Here is a 21,844-nt window from a genome sequence, read left to right on the forward strand (position 1 = left end):
AGTGTGACTGGCTAATCCATCTTTTTCTTTAATTCCCCTGAAGTGAAGGATGGCATATTAGCTGTAGTAGTTGCCCTCAGAGGAGGCCTTGCTAAAGTCAAATGATCAATTTCAAGTTAGAGAAGTGAAGGGAACTGTCTAGCATAAGGCTGCTGTTGAATTCCAATGTTCATGGGCTAGTAAAAAGAAAAGTTAAAAGTAAAGTGTAAGAAGTTTTCTGAGCACTCATCAACCCTCTCATTCTAAGTGGATGAGAATTCTGGGAGATCAAGGGTTTAGCCACACTGAATGAATGCAGCAACTCAGGTTCAAAGAGATCAGCTGATGTAACCAAGGTTACCCGTATAGTGGGTGGAAAAGGACATATGGATGATATAGAGGTGGCATAAGATAGGCTCTTTTCCCGGCTTCTTCCCTGTACTGTTTCCATAAAGGGGATGTTAAGCTTGACACTCTATTATCCAGTGGCCTTCCTACCAATGACCAGTGGCTAGAACCTAACACCAGGAAGAGGAAGCCAAAAATGCATTGCCTGTACTTATACTGCAATGAATTTTGAACCTCTTTGAGATGACAGGATCTGTGAAGACACAGGAAACATTTCCACAGTGTGAAAAATGAAAGGGCACAGTCTGTTTTGATCAATACATGTTCTAAGCCCTTTTCTGCCATTTGCTAGCATTATGAGCATGCCTTGATCTTCAGTCTTCCTCTTTTGCAAAGTGAAATAAGGGGGGGAGGGTAAAGCTCAGTGGTAGAGTGAGTGCTTAGCATGCACGAGGTCCTGGGCTCAATCCTCAGTACCTCCATTAAAGAAATAAATAAAAAATAAAGAAATTAATTACTTACTAAGCTTAATTTCCTCCCCCCATCAAAGTAAAATAAATAAAAAAATAATAAAATTAAAAATCAAAGATAGCGTTAAAAAATAAGGTGAAATAATGATATTTAGTTTTCAGGATTATTAAAGGGACTACATAAGGCAAAAATACGAGCAATTATTCTGCACTTATTTTGGTTCTTAATAGGATGCTGCTACATGCTTTGCATGCATTATCTCATTTAATCCTCACAACAATTTACAACATAGTTGTTACTATTATTAATCCTGCCCCACAGATGAAGAAAAGTCAGGGTTCCCAGGGTCAGACAGGTAGATTCCAGGGCCAATGGAGAACATACACTTAGCCTTGGGTTGTATCATCACCAAGCACACAGCATTCAGCCTGAAATGGAGTGGCTGCTCCTTCTTCTCCAGCTTGCCTCATTTCCACTCTCCTGCATCCCTTCACCAGGTGTGTGACCGCCTGGTGAACTCAATGAAGCTGCAGACACTGGGTGTTTATTCTGGAACTATCTCTGCTATCAGTTAGTTACAGGGACTCGAGCTTCTAGGCTGACGCTTTCTCATCCATACGTTGACAGGGTTCTATAAGAGTCTTAAAATTTTGTAGCTTCAGGTCTGGTCTTTTGCGCTGGCTTCTATCTTGCCTGTATTTCCTTAGCCATAGTGTGTAGCTAAGTTATATCCTCTCCAAAGCTCTCCTGTGTCCTCCTTTTGAAAGTATGTCCACCCAATCTGTTGTGATGCATCTGCTCTCCGTGGTGGAAACCAGCATCGGTCATGGCCAGTGAAAACTACACGCGGGTCACTGAGTTCGTTTTCAGAGGTTTGAATTACAACCCCAACTGCAGGTGCTTCTCTTCCTGCTCTTTCTGAGTTTCTACGTCATCAACCTAACCGGAAACTTGGGGACGGTTGCTCTGCTGCAGATCGATGCCCGCCTTCACACACTCATGTACTTTTTCCTCAGCCACCTGTCCTTTGCGGACATGTGCTTCTCCTCAGCCGTGAGCCCCAAGATGCTCGCCGACTTCTCTGCGAAGACGAAAGCCATCTCCTTCCTGGGCTGTGCTTTGCAGCAGTGGTTCTTTGGGTTCTTTGTGGCGGCAGAGTGTTTTCTCCTGGCGTCCATGGCCTACGAGCACTATGTCGCCATCTGCAACCCATTATTGTACTCTGTTGCCATGTCCCGGAGACTCTTTACCCAGCTGGTGGCTGGCGCCTATGCCATCGGGTTCGTGAACACTATGATGCACACAACAAATGCATTTCACCTCCCTTTTTGTGGCCTCAATGTCATCAATCATTTCTTCTGTGATATGTCCCCCCTGCTTTCCCTCATGTGTACTGACACCAGGCTCAACAAGTTAGTCGTCTTTGTGGTGGCAGGAGCCATTTGAGTCTTCAGCGGTCTGACCATCCTGGTCTCCTATGTCTGCATCCTCATCACCATCCTGAAGATCCACTCTGCTGAGGAGAGGCACAAAGCCTTTTCCACCTGCTCATCTCACCTGATGGCCGTCTCCATCCTGTATGGTAATCTTGTCTTCATTTGCGTGCAGCCTCGTGCAAGTTTCTCCCTGGATCTCAGTGAAGTGGTGTTGGTGTTTTACACCACAGTCATCCCCATGTTGAACCCACTCTTCTACAGCTTGAGGAAAAAGGAGGTCAAAGGTGCTATCCACAGGATGGTAACAAAGAGGAAGTCCTGTAGGGCCTAGATTCTTATCTCCAAAGGACACTGGGGGAGGAATCAAAGAGAACAGACCAATTGTGTAGATTCCTAAGGATTCCAGGCCACCTGAGAGTGGGGGCTTGGTGGCACCCCTTTACCCATTCCTCCATCCAGTTATTCATTCATCTGGTCACTCGATGTGGATTCATTAAACCATGCATGTGATCTTCTATTACCGTTCAAACCCACACCCACTTAATTTTGTTTCTTTCAGACACCTCACAGTCCAATTATTTTCAAAACAATGTTATTATTTAATATCACTTACTAAGTGTTTAAATCATCCCACTAATACATTTTCTTTTTCTGCTGACTCCTTGGCAAATATTCCAATTCCCAAAAATGGGAATTTAAAATTTTTTGTGCTGGGTTTTACATGCACATCTAGCTCCCTTCAATAGGCATCTGTACAAAAAAATGATGTGGGGCTTTATGTTTAACCTCATAAGTGGAATGAAGCTCTTGGCTGTACACACCACTTTGGGGGACAGCCTTGAGACAAAGGACTATGCTTGTGTCAGGAACTGAAGATGGGCCCTGTTTACAGTAATAAAGGCCCTAGTGTTTATCTCCGACACATTTCATACCTGAAAGGGCTTCTGACCGAATGGGGTAAGACTGTATTTTCTCAGGATTCAATTTTCTGGTAGACGTTTAGAGGATTAACTAAGCGTCTCTGTTTTGGGGCTCGGTTGTACATAGGCCAGCACCTTCTGAACCCTGACAATGAAGTCCTTCCCCAGTCAGGAACGTACAGGGAAATGCCGTGGTTGGAGGTAGGCTCACAGTCTAGATCTGCCTGTTCTTAGTAAGGTCAGTACATTTGTAGCATCACAAGGAACCGCATCCATGCAGCTCAGTTGGATGGTTTTGACTCCTGTGCATATTGAGTGCTGGGCAGCCTTCTGGTCTGAGTGCAGTGACGGACCACCACTGAACGGGGAGAGTGGTCACCCTGCCAGGGTCTCCCCATTCTCTTAGAGACCCAGGAAGGGTGCCCCTTCTATCCTACCTCTCTTGGTCTGGCTGTGCCTTTTCACTTTGGGATGAAGGGACCAAAAAGAGACAGCGTTTCACTGAGGAACTGCATCAGCCTTTGTAGATGACATTCCACTGTCATGCTATAGAAATGTCCTCAGAGGTTATAGGATAGCAGGTCTAAGATGTACTAATGTTCATCACCCTTTTGGTGTACCCCTCAAGCCCACAACAAGATAAATGGAAGTACTGATAATGGCTACCTTATCATAAGACCACTGTAAAGATTAAACTAGAGAAGGCACGTGGAATTACTTCATAAACTGTAAATATATCTTGCTGCCTCCTCATAAAATCTATTCAAGTGAATGACCCTGCCCTGGGACTGGCTGGGCTGGCCCCATTTACCAGAGAGCCTGCTCTAGCCTAGGGCCCAGCTTCACCCACCATTGGGCAGACATCAGCTGTGAGAAAACTAGCTTCACAGCCTGTGGACCCAGGCCACAGACTAGCAGGCCAGACCCTGCCCAGGGACCAGCTGGGTGCTGGCCCACCCACTAGAAGGCTAACACAAGCTTCAAGACACTCAGACCCCTGCAGCCAACTGTGTAAGGAACTGACCCCAACACCAGGGATCCAACACCAGCTCTGGGACCCCTGGGCCCTGCAACCAGACCCCAAGACCCAGCTCTGCCCACCAGTAGGCTGCCATGAGCCCAGGACTACCAGTGGGTGGGCAACAGCCCTGGGATCTCCTTGACCCTGACTCCACCCACCAGTAACCCAGAACCGGCCCCCGGGCCCCCAAGGATTCCACAGTCAACCACCTCCTGACCATGTTCCACCAACCAGTGATTTGGTAACTAACAGGACTAGGGGTCACCCAAGCCTACAAGGCTGCCCCCGCAGTCCTCCCACCACAGACCCTCACAGCCCTCGTGAGGGGTACCCCTAGGGCACAGAGCCCTGGTGATGAGAGTGGTGTGCTCTGCTGGGACACATATGGGACAAGCTCCTACAAATGGCAACTTCTCCAAAGTTGGAAAAGTAACCAAACTACCAGATACATAAAAACAACTCAGGCGAAAACCACTTAGTGGAAACAGCAACATTTTCAAACCAAGATGTTATAGGGTAAATGCATAGTGTTTCAGATTCCTCAATATTTCTTCCTTTCCAGGAGTTTGCAATGTGGTAATGGGAAGGGGAGTGGAGGCAGTATGGAGCAGGGAAGAGCTGGAGTTGTGGAGAAGTCACCCACGTTCTAATCCTGGATTAAGAATCCTAGATCTCTCACTTGAGTTTTATGATTTTAGGGTTGTTTTTTTTTTTAATTTTATTTTTTATTGAAATGAAGTCGATTTACAGTGTTAGTTTCAGGTGTACAGTGAAGCGATTCAGTTATACATAAACATACACACACACACACACACACACACATACATACATTTCAGATTCTTTTCCATTACAGGTCCTTAAAAGGAGTTGAATCTAGTTCCATGTGCTTGACAGTAGGTCCTGGTTGTTTAGGGCTGTCTTTTAACCCAGCCGACAAGCCAGGGAGAATAATGCCGAAGCCACCGAAGCTTTGTGACCTGTTTCGTAAAGGAGCTGATGTTCACAGGAGAGAAGCAGGAGGCAGCCTTACTCACTTTCATTATTGCCCCTTCAAAATGCTGCTGTGCTATTCCAGCCTTTCCTACCACTCCCTGACATCACAGACAGGTCCAAGAGCTTTTCCTTTCACTCAGGAGAAACACATGATTTCCTTTTCCAAGTATCAAAACGTCAAGTCCCCTGTAATGTCCAACGACACACCCTTTTCCAAATTGAAACATCTCCCTTCCTTCATCCTGGGCTCTGGAGCCTGAGTGGTGAAAGGGGGCAAATCCAATTCTCGGGTCATTGTGGCGCCTCCTTTCCCACACTCACTGCTGTGTGTGGCTGGTCCTCGATCAAAGGCCAGGGTGGAAGGAAGAGGGTCCAGAGGGCAGGAGAAGTGGACGGGCCAAGTTGGAGTCTGGTGCCAGGATCCGTTAATGACAGATGCCCGATTACTTGCTCTTTCTCTCGGAGGATGCTTTGGTGGGTTCCTCAGAGCCAGAGCGCCCCTCGCCCCAACTACCTGTGACCCCCGAGTTCAGCCCTTCAGTCCTCTGTGAGGCCAGGTCCTCCTCTGGCTGGACAGCCCTGCAAATCTCTGGCTTCTGACCCCGACTCTGGGCTGTGATTATCCCACCCCTCCAGAAGGCTGACTTGAGGCAGTCCCTTTTTAAGACAACCCAAAATGTTCCCTCTTCCATGAGGCCAATCTCTGACTCACAGGGACTGCAGGCACTTCTGGTCCTTCCGAAGTCTGCAAGAGCAGGTCTGTCCTTTGACTTGTAAAGGGAAAAGAGTAGCCTATTGACAATTCTCTCCAAAGAAACCCTCCCTAAATTGTCTTCACCTCCTGTCCACAACTTCCTCTTGCCTAGGGTTAGAGAGGTCAGAGGTGAATGATCTGATCTGCCAACCCTGGAGGCTCCAGGGTGAGACGTTCCCATGGCCTTAGGGAGGGGGTGTCCACATGCTCTGTGTGAAAATTCAGCAAGTTCGGCCACGGAGTATTTTGTCCATGATTCAGGGGCCTCTGCTAAAAACTCCGAGACAGCATCTGAGCATCCTGTTATAATTTAAATCAGAGAGTAAATGGCAGGCACCTAGTTATGTGCCTTGTTATAACAAATTCTCAATAAATAGAGGCTATTTTACAATGGTGACATTGACTAAAGCATTTTTTTCCCACCTGTGACAGTCCCTAAACATTGCTTCATGTAAAATAAAAAGTTGGTTTCTGTATTATTACCTGATGCTTCATTACCAGTACTTTACAAATACCTTACAAATTTTCAATACTGTGAGATTTCCACCGACTGAGAAAATGTACATAATCACAGAGTTATTTTTTGTATTTCTGTGGTAATGTTTTCAGAATAAAGATCTTTATGTTTGCTTTGTATAAATAATGAAACTGTTAGAAATAATAGCTTAGTTAATTTATCCTATAATTCTGCACTGGGTTTCTTTTTTTAAATTTTTATTGAACTACAGTCAGTTTACCACATTGGGTCAATTTCTGGTGTACAGCACAGTACTTCAGCCATTTAGGAACATACATATATCCGTTTTCAAATTTTTTCCACTGTAAGTTACTACAAGATATTGAATATGGTTCCCAGTGCTATGCAGTATGAAATTCTTGTTTATCTATTTTGTATATATTAGTTAGTATCTGCAAATCTTGAACTCTTAATTTATCCCCCACCCCCACCGCTTCCCCTTTGGTAACATGAATTTGTTTTCTATGTCTGTGAGTCTGTTTCTATTTTGTAAACAAGTTCTGCTTTTTTTTTTAGATTCCAAATATAAGAGACATCATAAGCTATTTTTCTCTCTTTGCACTGGGTTTTAAGTACTGTTTGTGTCCCACAATTTATAGTGCTCTCAGCTTGTAGGGAAAGCAGTGAGACCCAGAGAGGCATGGAAACCCCCTTCTCCGCTGTATATTGGAGGAGGGGATGAGAATAGGAATATGGGAACCCTCATGAATTATCTGCATGCTTTTAAGTGGTTTTTCTGCATGTAAATCAAGGACAATATTTATCCTATAGTATTGTTTCTGAGAAGTATTTTTTATTTTATCTTATTTACTTTCTGGATAATGGGAGTTTTTCAGAATAAGATGTTTAATGAAAGACTCTTTTGAAACAAAGATCAACATACCATGATAAAGCCACATTTGGGATGAGATTCTCTGAAACACTACAGAAGGCAATACATTATTAAGCACTTTACACACCGTCTGGATCACAACAATCACTGAATGCGTGGATTTGTATTGATCTTGTATTGCCTCATGCTGCCCTCAGACATTGCAGCCTAGAGACCCACATCTGCATGTCTGCTGCTCCTGTTTTATTGACTTACTTACTTTGTGGCACAGATGGCTTCTTGTGACACTGTCACATACTCCAAATAGACTTTAATGAAACCCAGCCTGCCAAGTGAGTTGGTAACTGCTGATCCATTATGGGGATTATGTCCTGTAAGGAAACCAGTGAGCTGTGGGGGCTACCCTGATTCATAGGCAGATCTCCACTGTAGCCAGTGCCTTAATCACAGGCAATATCATACCTGTGATAGGCATTGATAATCAATAATCAATGCCTGTCATAGACATTAATAATCAATAATCAATAATCAATGCCTATCATATGTCAGTCTTCTTCATTCTTTGGCCTTTTGTGTGCTTGGGACAGGGGCAGCAGAAGATACCACATGGACTAGTGAATCTTCCCAAAGTAGCATGCCCCCCAACTCTGTGAGTAATTAATAGACATAGAAAAAGATCATAATGAAATAAATTGAGGAAGACTGCATCTTACACGCTTCACTGCCCCACCCCTTGGTGACTCATACAGAATGTTCATAGACATCTGACACTAAGTAACTTGTTTATATTTGATGAAGTTAGTGTTTCCCAAACTTGTTTAGAAGTAGAGCCTTTTGTGAAGAACTCTTAGTAACATGTACATGGTGGAAATACTGTTCCAGGTCACAGTTTGAAAACCATTGTCTCATAGGGAAAGGGAAGATGTGGTTGAGATACAGATATTTCCTTCCACTTGAGGTAGAATTAATCGCACTTTGAGGAGTGACAAAGAGAAGATTTCCCAATATTCTTTACTCATGTCTTCTACATTTTTCTTTGTTTCTTAGAAATTGAAAAGAGAAAGGCATGAAGAAGGAATATTTTTCAAATTATTTTTTATTGAGTATAGTTGACTTACAGTATTACATTAGTTTCAGATGTACAGCAAAATAATTCGATATTTTTATAGGTTATATTCTGATGGAATAAATTTTCATATACTGAGGTTTGGAGAAGTCGTTCTGGCTTATACATGATTTAACTTACACTTTATGCTAATTGGAACAGCTTGCTTTGTGGCCTGTTAGACATACATTGTACATTTGTGTTAACCATAAAAGAAAAGGGTGCACTGACCAGGAGTAAAAATCTCCTGGTTTTTAAGCATAAAGATGAAATGCCTCCCATCCTGGGATGCCAATGCTGGTACTCCTTTGATGATAAGACTCCCTTTCCAGGCACCAAGGCCTTACTGATTTGCTGTGTATGAGCTGATCGGCCTTTTTTGAAATTTTGATGGAATGTACTCTTGTCATGTTTAATGTTCTTTGCTTTGACAAGATGTAAAACTGTGCTGAAAACCATTCAGGGACTGGCAGACTATGGCTGGTGGGACAAATCCAGCCTGCCACCTGCGTGTGTACAGCGTGCAAGCTAAGAATGGTTTTTACATTTTTAAATGGAAATCAAAAGCAGAATAATCACCTAAGAAAATTATTTGGAGTTCAAATTTGGGTGTCCATAAATAAAGTTCTATTAGAAGACAGCTATCTTTATGTTAGAGTTTCTCAGCAGCACCATTATTGACATTTTGGGCTGGATAACTGGCTGTGGGCACCATTCTTTGCATTGTAAGATGTTTAATCACTACCTAGCCTCTAGTTTTTAGACACTTATAGCATCCTCCATCCCGGTCATTACAACAAGAATGTACCTGGATGTCCTCTGTGGGACAAAAATATGTAAACCAGAGCCACTGATTTATGCTTGTCCATAGCTGCTTTGGGGTGACAAGGGCAGAGTTGGGTAGTTGTCACAGAGACAGTATTCCAACAAGTCCTAAAATATTTACTAGTAGCCCTTTATAGAAAAACTCTGATGACTCTTGCATTATTCTATTCTATTCCTTTAAAACAATGTTGGTCATGACCTACTAAACTGATTTTATGCATATTTCCATTTATAGGGCTTCAATTGCAGTTTGAAAAGTGGTATTCTCATTTAGCTCTAGAGAGGCAGTATATTAAATATTAGATAATAGCCAAACATGGGTTCATGTTTTGTCTGTGGCACCTACTAGCTGTGTGAACCTGAGCAAGTTACTTAACCTCTCTGAGCTTCTATAACCACATATATAGAGTGGGGATGATGATAACCATGGTTACATAGTTATTTTTGTAAAACGACCAGAATGGTGCCTTGGTAGGTAACGAGCACTAGTTGTTTGCTATTAGCACTGATGTTTGTGTTTGTCAGGGTCCTCTAGAGAAACAGAACCAATAGGAGGTGGGTGTAAAGGTAGAATGAGATTTACTTTAAGGAATTAACTTGAGATGCTGGAGGAGCTGCAGTGTGGATGGCAGACTGGAGGTGCAGGGAAGAGTCCACGAGACAGTTCATGTCTGATGTGACCATCAGGCTAAAGACCCAGGAAGAGCCGATGTTGTACTTCAGATCTGAAAGAAGCTATCTGCGGCAGGATTCCCTCTTGCTCAGGAAAGATCAGTCTTTTATTCTATTCAAGCCTTCACCTGATTGTATGAGTCCTACCCACATGCTGGAGTGCAGTTAATTTTACTCCAAGTTCACTTAAATGTTAATCTTATCCAAAACCCCCCTCACAGAAGCATCCAGAATAATGTTTGACCACATATGTGGGCACTGTGTTTCAGCCACATTAACATATAAAATTAATCATGGCAGTGCTCAACATAGTCCATGTCACAGTAAAAGAAAAAAATGATAACTCTTCAGCACCCTGAAGACAGTGGAAGAAGACTCAGGTACCTAAATGGGACTTGTTCAGATATTTTATTATTTTAAAATATATAATAACAATATACAAAATGATGGGGAAGATGTTTTGAATTTATATAAAAGCTATAAATAATTTTTTCCAAAATTTTGAATGGGAAACTTGAGTTTGTTTCCAACAGTTTTTACCTTAGGTTTTTGGTTGAAATGACTGTGAACAATGTCTGAGGAATAATTAAATTTTTTTTAAATTGAATTATAGTATATTTTCAATGTTGTGTTAATTTCTGGTGTACAGCATGAAGAATAATTTTTAGTAATAATTTAAAATTTAATTTTTACATCTCTTAAATATTTAAAGGACTGACATTAAATTGAAAGACATGATGTTAAAGCTGTTTGTTTTCTCTTCTTGACAAATGCAATGCTGAGATTTCTCATTATAATGAAAATGGTACATCTATTGAAAAGCTCTTTTTGTTCACTATCATTCCTATGCCACAGAGTAGTTGCTTAAGACTATTTTTTGAATGAATGTTTATAAATGACTAATATTTATGTGATCATATTCATCCTTATCTCAGCAGAAAATCCTTGCTTTGTCTTTGCATGTCTGAAAAGGTGATTGATACTGATAGCAATACTATTCACTGTAGTCGAAAATGTGGAAACAACCCAAAAACCCATTGACAAAAAAATGGATAATCAAATGTATATCCATACAATGGAATATGATTCAACCTTAAAAGGAATGCAATTCTGACACGTGCCACACCATGGATGGAGTTTAAGACATTAAGCTAAGTGAAATAAGCCAGGACAAATACTGTGTGACTCCACTTAGAAGAGGTACTAAGAGTAGTCAAGTTCACACAGACAGCAAGGAGAGCTGTGGTCACCGGGTGGGGGAAGGGATAGTATGGAGTTACTGATGACAGGTACAGCGTTTCAGTTTGGGATGGTGAAAAAATAATGCTGGAGATGGATGGTGGTGATGGTTGTGGGGCAGTGTGAATTTACTTAATGTCACCGTATTATACACCTGAATGGTTAAAATGATAAATTTCATGTTGTACATATTTTATAATGATTAAAAAAACTGACAGGATTTATGTAGACTAAGGGAACAATGATAATGAAGTATCAAAGTCTCTATTTTTTGTAAAAAAAAAAATAAAGGGAAATTTACAATGATTTGAAAAATGTCTTTTTATGACTTTCATCCTTGAAAGTAAAAGTTGCAGGCCCAGATGCTCCGAGTGACAGATGGGACAATGAACTACTAAAATAGTTTATTTCCCTCTGTTGAACATTTAAGCCCAGTGAACTAGAGCATTATGTCCTTTATACAGAAATATGATTTAGCTATTACCAGTCTCAACCAAGTGTCTACAAAACCATGAAGGTATTATTTGTTTCCTGGTTAAATAAGAAGTAAAAATAAAATGTTACATACCTGTTTTCAAAACACTAAACAAGGAAGAAAGATTAAAAAAAATTTAAAAAATGATCTATCTAAATTAGTAGCAGTTTTATTTGTATAATGAGATCATATATGACTTTAAAACTTTTTCTGCCTGTTTCATTATTGTTTAAGCTTTCTAGAATGAGAGTGTTTTAATACTATCTACTTAAAAAGGACCCTGAAATTCTCTTCAGAATGTCTACTTAATTCACCACTGTCCTTTTCAAGGGTAGTAACTCTCCTTTTATTCAGTTTTGGTTTAGGCTGGAATTTGAGAAGAAGCCTGGTTAACCTATTTATTACTCATTATCAGTCAATAACACTGTTTTAAATGTTGCCTTGACAGAGTGCAGGCTTCAGATATTTAATTTATTATCATTTCCTCATGTAAAAGATACATTCACTACTCTGCTCCACATTTTGATTTACCTGGTTTTAAACTTGAGGCCCCAGTGTCATGATGATGTTCTTCTAAAGGCTCTTAGGAGGTTCTGGGCCTGTGGACCTGCTGGTGGGAAAGACTGTGTTTGGGGAGAGGGAAGGAGCAGAAAGTGGGGAGAGAGGAGAGGATTGGGAAAGTTAAATGCCTGTAATTTTTGCATAATTTTGTAAAATTGAGATCCAACTAATCCCCTGGCAGATATGTGTTTATGTGGGAAGCCTGAGGGCATAAGACCATTGACAACACTGATACAGGACCCTTGACCTTGTACACATAAGATTAAGAAAATACTGGCTTGGGAAGATGACTGCATAGGAAGTCACAGAATAGAGTTTAAGACTTAACTTTGTCACTCATTTTATCTGTGATCTCCAGAAGCTACCTCGCTCCTAGGAAGGCCTCATTTTCTCATTTATAGAACAGAATTACAGCCATTTCTGAGGAACAAACTAAGGATCATTTATGAAGGCTAAAATACTTTACCATTTGTTAGCATTTGCTTTCACTATTAATAAAAAAACCCCAAAAAGATAGTCTCTATCCTTAGTAATTTCCCAACCCAATAAAGCCAGCTAATGTACAAACAACTAAAATGCATGATGGAATGTAAGTGTCATAAGAAGGAAACACAGTGATGACGACTCAAAGGAAGTAAGGAGGGAAGGAAGGAAACAAGGAAACTTCATATCAGACTAGGCGGTGACTAACCATGGTGGAGGAGGTAACCCTTGAGATTGGCAGTGACAGTAGGACGTGGACATCCAGCAAAGGTAAGGAGAGTACCAGGTGGGAGGAATAGCACATGAAAGGGCATAATGATGACAAGTAAGGGGTCACTGGGATTATAGGGACTGTGACGTAAAGTGTGGCGTGTGAAAGGCAAAAAGAATGGAGTCAGATTATGGTCTAATTAGTTTGGGGAGTTGGGACATTATTCTCTTTCCAGGAAGAGGTCAACATTTCTAACATGCAGGGCTAACCAGTCAGAGAGGTGGCTTTGTGTAGGATGGTCAGGGATGAAGAATGGGTAGAGGTGAGCAGACCTGGGAGGAACTAGCCTGAGTGAGAATAAGAGTGATGATTTAACAATAAAATGATGATGAATGTTTATTGAGTTCTTACTGTGATACAGACACACTATACTCACTGCCTCCTTTAATTCTTCATTGCAGGCACCATTATTTAACCTGTTGCTACAGTTGAAGAAACTGAAGCTCAAGAGGTTTAAATAACTTGCTTGAGATCAAGAGCTGGTATTCCAATTTAGACACACGTTACTTTGTTTTGTTCTGTTTTAATTAAGCTTTTTATTTTGAGATAATTGTAGATTCACATGCAAAAGTAACAAATAGTACAGAGAGATCACATGTATCCTTTACCTAATTTTCCATGGTAACATCTCTTGTGCTTCACCTGCTCAGCACATCCACTGTCCTCTGAACCCCTGGAAATCACTGATCTTTTTCTCTGTCTCTTTTTTTGCCTTTTCTGAAATATCATGTAATGGAAAAAATAAAATATATAGCCCTTTCAGATCAAGACACATGTTCTTCAACATAGGAATATTTTGAATTACGACCTTGTCTTCATCTTCTGATTTTTCCAATTAATTTAATCTTCTGGGTTTGCCACTTTTTTCTAAATTGGAATGAAGTTTTCTGTTGTTTGTTTTGTAGGGAAAAAGATCTAATCCAAGAAGCCAGGATAGTGATCAATGAGCTGATACTGTTAGAAAGCCGCTTTCCTGCCTTCCATCAATTTACAAAGGCATTGCCTATCCCCAGGGCCAGTGCTTTGTTGTCTAACTTGTATCAGGCCCCAGGAGCTAACTTTGATGCTGAACAGCAATTATCACCCAAGAAGTTTTCTTACTTTGAAGTGTCTTCATTAATTAGTTCCTCTGAAACTTGTTTAGGAGTGAGGCAAATAATTTCTTTCAAGTTTAGTAACTACCCATCTCTGAGCACCCAATCAGTCTTAATAATGCCCAAGGCATCTTGTTAGCAAGATCAATAAAAATGTTGGGTCTTGCAGCTTTAGTCTCGCACTGGCATATTTTACTTTAGCTTTTTGCTCTAATTATTTCTCTGAAGAGTTAACTACTGAATGCTCAGGTTCCAAACTCATGTATAGGGTGTTTTTCATTTTTTTTTGGAGTCACAGAAATGTTAGATGTGAAAGCTACCTTAGAGCTGCTCTGCTAAGAAGTAAAGAATTGATCTGCTCAGAGTCATGGGGTTAGCTGAAAGCTCAGTCTGGTTAAGAACCTGGTCCTCCTGAAATTTAGAGCACTCATTCCTTGTAGGGTACATGGTACCTGCTCATAAAACAAGAGAGGAAAGAAAGAAGGAAGGAAAACTCAAATAGCTAATCACACTGAAAGGGATTATGAATGATTTTATGATTAACTCATGACTATTCCCATAGGAAGTTCTATTAAAAAAAAAGATATTCATGTCTTTGTGGAATTTTAGAAATTTATGATAGAGCATTTAAGAAGAATTTTTGAAAAGAAAGTCAGTGCTTCCTGGTCCTTTGTAATGAAGCCAATAAAGGGGAGAAAATAGTTTCGAGCACTCAGGGGGATAATGACATAATGACCCTTGTTCTCTATTACCTCTACATTGTTCTCTTTTCTACCCAAATTTTTAAAATGAATCTTTCCTCTGTAATATATTTGATTGATATAATATTCTTAATGGATATAGCTATGTAAATTTATTTTATTTTTTTAATATATATAATAAATATGTCTTTCAAATTTAAAAAAAAATTCACAAAAAGAACGTCCCAGAAACAGAACAGGTATTGATTTATTAACAATGAAGTGCTATATAAAAAAGCCCCCTCCCCACTTAGTAAACAGGAATATAGTGTAAATAAATGTGAAAGGAGGTGAACACTTTAAAATTAAATGCAAACCCTAAAGCTGAATACAACATTCATATATGGCTTATTACCTCACAGCAATACTATTTTCATAATGATATATATGACATTTATACTTATTGGTCAGATGCTTCTGACTTGAAAGTTAAAAAAATGCAGAAAATGTAGTTTAGCCAATGCAAGGCATGTGTAGACTTATATATACACACATACATACTATGCACACACATACACCCACTAAGTAGAGCAAACATGTGACAGAGCAAACCTTAAACTAGCTTGGAGGGGGGTCCTGAAGTGATGACATAAGTCCAAATAGACATTACGGTGCTAAGGTTTAAGATAAAAATGAGAAGGTTGCAATAAAAACGCATGTGTCATTATGCAAAGGAGAGATGGGGGACCCCGCTCTTACAGCATATGCACTAATCAACTCAAAATGGATTAAAGATGTAAATGTAAGACTTGAAACTGTAAAAACTAGAAGAAAATGTAGGGGAAAGATCCCTGACACTGGTGTTTGCAATGGTTTTTTGAATATGGCACCGAAGCCCAGAAAACAAAAGCTAAAATAAACAAAAGCTAAAATGAACTATAGCCAATTAAGATGCTTCTGCACAGCAAAGAAGACAATCAACATGATATAAAGACAGCATATGTGTTGGGAGAAAATATTTGCAAATCATAGATCTGATAAGGAGTTAATATTCAAAATAGTTAAGGAACTCAAACATCTTAATAGTAAATAAATAAATAGATAAATAAACAACAATAACAACAAAAAACAAACAACTCGACTGAAAAATGGACAGAAGACTTGAATAGACATTTTTTCCCCAAAGAAGACATACAAATGACCAATAGGTGTATAAAACTATGCTCAGCATCACTAGTCATCAGGAAAATGCAAATTAAACCCACAGTGAGATATCACCTCAAACCTGTTGGGATGACTATTACCAAAATGACAAAAGATAAGTGTAGTCTAAGTGTGGGTAAAAGCAAACCCTGTGCACTTTTGATGGGAATGTAAATTGTTGCAGGCATTATGGAAGAGTATGGGGCTTCCTCTAAAAACAGAGCTACCATGTGATCCAGCAATCCCACTCCTCAGTACACAAAGAAAATAAAAGCAATGCCTTGAATAATCTAAATGTCCTTGATGGATAAATGGGTAAAGAAATCATAATTATATCTATGTATCTATGCCTATATAATTTGCTTTAAAAATGAGGGAGATCTTGTGTTTTGCAATAGCATGGATGAATCTGGAGAATATTATCTTAAGTGAAATAAGCCAGACTTAGACAAATAATGTATGATCTCACTTACATGTGAAATCTAAAAAGGTCAAATCCATAGGGGTAGAGGTTAGAACAGAGGTTACCGGGGGCAGAGATATGGGGGAAATAGAGGGATCTTAGTCACAGGGTGCAAGGTTTCAGTTGTGTAAGGATGAATAAGTTCTAGAAATTGAATGTACGGCATGGTGGCTCTAGTTAATAGTTTCTGCATATTATACTGGAAATTTGTGAAGAGGTTGGATCTCAGGTGTTCTCACCACACCCCAAAAATGATAATAATGTGAGGAAATAGATATGTTCATCAGCTGGACTGTAATAATTATCTCACTGTGTATATGTATACCACTCATCATGTTATACACCTTAACTATATACAGGTAAAAAAAATTAAAGAAGAATGGGGAGGTTTAGTTTCTCCCTTTCACATCATAAAAATGTACGAGTAATTTGTTGTCTACATTCAGCAGTCACTATAATTTTTATTGTTAATACATTTATATTAAAAATAATATACACACAGTAAATATTCCAATAAGTTATGCAAATGAGTACATGATAAGAAGTGATGGTTGCAGCCCAGACCTCCCACTTCCCTGTATGACATGGGTCAGTATAAACAGTTCTGTGTTTCCTCTCAGAGGATTTGTATCCATTTACAGGAATATGTATGGATATATCTTTGCATACCCTGGCAGATGGGAAGATACTGTACACACTGTGGCATTTTTTTTAACTTAAACAATAACTCAGAGATGAATATGTTTCAGCATATTAACTAACTCACTCGCTCAGCATGAATTTATCACGTGCTCCCATGCTGGGTGCTGTGCAGGGGGCTGGGCCAGGCCAGGGGTATAACGCACTGGTGAGCAAAGGTAAATTTGGACCCAGCTTTCCTGGGGGTTGTGGTTTAGGGAAGAGGCAGGGAAACAGACAGCTTCAAATAAATTGTTCAGCATGATAAGGGCTATGAGGTTGAGGTTCTTGGTCGTGGATGCTTGGAAGGACTTGGATTCTGTGAGTATTTGGAGCGGCAGAGCCTGGCTGGTGGAAGGTGCCTCTTGTACAGATATTCTGCACGTGGCATTATTCTTACACAGCACAAGATGGCAAATGTTCTCCAAGGAAAGTGTCTTTCCTTGCTAGGATGAAGTCGGAATGTATTTTTTGACTGTGCACATGTGGACATAAATAATTATATAGAAAAGTAAAATCTGTAAACATATCATTTGTGCACAGTGTCACTAATTGTATTTAGTGCTCTCCTATCCTACCTGTAGTGATGAAAGACTTGAAGTCATGGTGCAGGAGCGATTTGTAGATTTTACAGAGACTTTAGGATACAGCACTTTGACCAAAATACTATCGTTTCTTCCTTTTCTTTCCAAGGTTCAGAGACAAATCCTTGCATACTCCATCAAAAGGCAATGCTTTTGAAATTTACAAACAAAACATTTTATATATTTAAGATGTACAACATGATACTTTAATATGCATTGCAAAATGATTGTGACCATTAAGCTAATTAGCACATCCATCACTTCATGTAGTTACCATATTTTTGTGTAAGAGCACTTAGATGATTTCAAGTGTACAACACAGTATTATTTACTACAGTCGCCACATTGTAGGTTATACCCCCAGAACTTAGTCTTAAAACTGAAAGTTTGTACCCTTAGACCATTTCCCCATTTCTCCCACTGACCAGCCCCAGCAACTACCATCCTACTCTCTTCTAGGAGTTTGACTTTTTTGACTTAACACATAGATGAGTTCCTGCAGTACTTTTCTTTCTGCCTCAGAATCTTTCTACTCAGCAACGTGTCCTCCATGTTTGTTTTCACAATTGCAAGGTTTCCTTCTCTTTGATGGCTGAATAATGACTTAGTCCATGATGTTCCACAATCACCTCTGCCCCCATGCTCTTGGATGAAGTCTGCACAACTGGACTCCTTTTTCCCTGAGGCTGAGTGCTGCCCAAGGAAGCTCCTTGGTTCTGAGTGTAAATTTACATTTATGCCCCCAAGCTTATGTCTCTCCTTATGGTCCCTGAAATAACTTGAATTAAAATAGGCACACAGCTTAAGTTCACCCATATACAGAACGGTTTCAATTTTGTAGAAAATGGGGAACCAATAGGATAGACCTTAAGATACTAGAGTGAAAATATGGTATAAGTTCTTGGAGAATCATCAGAGTAGCTGTGTGGAGGCAGGATGGAAAGCAGGAGGAACCAGTGGCCAGAAGTCCACTGATGGCACAAGAGTCTAAACATGAAAGGGTGACAGCCAGATGGAGCTGACGCTTTCAAGATAATGCATTGCAGCAGGTTCAGCAAGGGTTACAGAAACTGAAAACTGTTAAATCCGAGATAAACCTCTGGGAGAAAATCAGACAAGACCTGCTGTCTTCATGTGAATAGTCTATCTGGTGTGTGTGAAGTGGGGTACTGGATCAGCCTGCCAGCAGCATCCCTCTTAGTTGGGGGCGTGAAAGCAAATGTAGTTCCATTTTTAAATTTTTCATATTTTATTACAACTTGTTATTGCAACGATGAAAGCAATCTCCAAGGAAGATTTTGTTTTCCTTTATCTGGAGTGTCTGCAGACAGAGGGCCTAATTTAAATCCCCAGTTCCGGCTCCTGCCATCTGGGTGCCTCAGGTAAGTGATCTAAGCTTCCTAAACCAGTCTCCTACCTGTACATGGAGATAGTGGTAGATATGGGATTCCAGGGAGGATAAATGAGATTAAGAATGATTATTACCACGCCTGCCTCAAGTTAGGGCTTTCTGGATTTAATTTGTGCGGGAGCCAATCAGGGGAATAAAAGACAGAATGTGCTAAGAACTTTAACAAAAGAGAGCAGGTTTTGAAACAAGTCTTCTCTCCAATAAACTTTAAGGGTTTTGAGGAAAAGGACTCATGTATTAAATGGACTCAATGTATTATAATTCATTCATTCATGAGTTAAATTTTGCATACTTCCAAGTCTGCATTTATGGTTTTCTTGTTAAGAAAAAATTTTTTTTTGTATCAGTGAGGGTCTTACCAGGAGACAGAAACCCCAGCAATTATATTGACAGAGAAAATTTAAGTGAAAAGAATTGCTATTTGAATGGCTGAAGCACTGAAAAGACCAAGAGGAAAACTTGAGTATGAAAGAAGTAGCAACTTTAGGAAGCAGCTACAGCATGTAGGGCTGGGGCAAAAAAAGGGGAAAAAGTTGAGATTATTAAAACTTAAAATATTTGAAGAGCCTGAAAAGCTAACACACCTACCTCAGAGAAACTGTAGCTCTTCAGGGAAGTTCAGGGGCCCTCCCCTCCTCACCTACCACATGATCTTGAGTCCCATATATTTGAGGTGTGTGTCTTTGAGGTGCTGTAACAAGGTGTTGGAAAGACTGCAAGCTGGCATCAAATGCTACTGCAGGAACAACATTGCTATATTGGGGTGAAGAAGCATCTCTAGGGTGACACTCATGGAACAGAAAGTGAAAGCAGAAAGGAGCAAGTCTGTTCCTCCTCTCCAGGCCTCCAGCCTCCCTCTGCCTAGCGGTTTGCAATGTCCCAGTCAAAGTATCCTGAAGCGCAGTATGCGAGTGGGCTTGAAGCTGAGAAGCAACAGCTTACTAGTCAATCAGTGTTTACGATGTCTCAGCACAAATTAATCTCTCTTCCTTTGTACAAACCTTGCCAGACCATTACACTATTTTATTTCCCTTATAAATCTGATGCTGACTCTCTCACTTTCCTCTCACTGTACGTTTTACATAAATCTATAATTACATCTCTCACACATTTCCTGTGCTTATTTCATGACGGGTTCTCAGAGCGCAGATTAGGGAACTTGCTGCGGGGGGTGGGGTGGTCTTGACACTTTCATGGAGTCCATACGCTCAGTATTTTCATCAGAACCCGTGATTTTACAGATACTGGCTGTATATTTTACATTGAAGTTAACTTGAAGAATACTATTTGGGTTTTGTTATAGTGTCAGAAAAGAGTATCACAATTGTCTGGAGACGATTTAAATATTCTCCTCTTTTCTAATTGCCTGTGTGTTTAAGGCTGAATTTTCTTCATATGCTTCAACCCAAACAACCCAAACAATGTATCTTGAGACAGTTGACCCTTGAACAGCAGGTGTTCAAACTGCGTGGGTCCATCTCTATGTGAATTGTTTTCAATAGTAAATACTACAGTCCAGTCCCCTGTTTGAATCCACAACGCGAAACTGCAGATACAAAGGCGCCGTGTATATGGAGGGCTGACTATAAATTACATGTGGATTTTTGACTCCATGGAGGGTGGGTGTCCATAACATCTGCGTTGTCCTAAGATAAACTGTACACTGAATTGAGAACATATATATGAATTCAGCTGTCTTGTTAAAGCCAGACATTTATAAATATAATTATAATATAATATAATATAATATAATATAATATAATTAAAAATATAGAACTCTGCTCACCATATTTTTCTTGGTATGGGAATATAGTTATCTGTATTTATTAATCTATTTTATGTTAACATGCAATGGGTATATTCTTTATTTTAAATGAATTAATAAAAACATTTCTTATTTTTATATCTGAATGAAATGGTAAATATTGATTGATAAAACCTACATAAACAACATCTCTTTGGGGTCTTCAGTAATTTTTTTAAGAGTGTAGGGTGGCTTAGGTCAAAAGTTTTCAGAATCACAGTTTTAGCTGATAGTTGAATAGGTTGCACATGCTTAAACTACACCACCATTCCTGCCTCCCCAAGCTTTAGACTCCTTCCTTTACAGTGTGTAAAGGACAGTCTTGCATCTCAGCTGTATTGACTGTGGACTTCTGTTGCTATTATTTCATGGTTTATCTATCTTTGTTCAGCTTCCTTAGTCTGCCTTCCTAGCAAACTTCCCAGACCTTGCAGCGAAAATTTGCACAGTCCCACGGCACCTCAGGTGTGTGCACATGCCCTCCCAGGGAAGCCCTTGTGCTCTCCACCTGGACCTAGAAGCAGAGAGAGATGTGGTGTGGTTTATCATTATCACTATCATTATCCCTTGTGGGCTGCGAATAATTCCTGAGTGTCTCTTGTGTGGGTTATTCCCATCTGCTGAATTCTCTTTTATCACAAATGCATGAATGAAACTCAAAGCCAAGGACTTTACAGGTTAATTGGACCAATTATATTCATGATGAATGATCTGTCTCTACTTCATTCCAGAAAGGTAACTAAGCATTATAACTGGTCACTTGGCACCAGAGTAGCTCACGGAGATCTTTGCTTTTAGCAGCATATCCCAGCGGCCTGCTCAGGTTTTATGTTTTCTCCCAGTATTGTTGCCTTTGGAAATAGGATTTTTGTGGTTTGAAAGAAGGCACTTTTTATTCTAAGGTACTGTGCAAAAATCTGAACTTGAGTTGAAATTCAAATGAAGTAACTGTTCATCTTCATGAGGTAAGTACTACGTTAATAATTAACCTGGTGTAAAAGGTCAATAAATCACCATATGGACAA

General features: G+C 40.0%; 1 pseudogene; it reads left to right on the top strand.

Moving 5' to 3' along the window:
* Positions 1-1,624: 1,624 nt before the first annotated feature.
* On the top strand, positions 1,625-2,744 carry LOC140694339 (olfactory receptor 5G9-like; annotated as a pseudogene).
* The last annotated feature ends 19,100 nt before the right edge of the window (positions 2,745-21,844 follow it).

Source organism: Vicugna pacos, unplaced genomic scaffold, assembly GCF_048564905.1.
Source record: "Vicugna pacos unplaced genomic scaffold, VicPac4 scaffold_21, whole genome shotgun sequence".
NCBI classification, from domain to species: Eukaryota; Metazoa; Chordata; class Mammalia; order Artiodactyla; family Camelidae; genus Vicugna; species Vicugna pacos.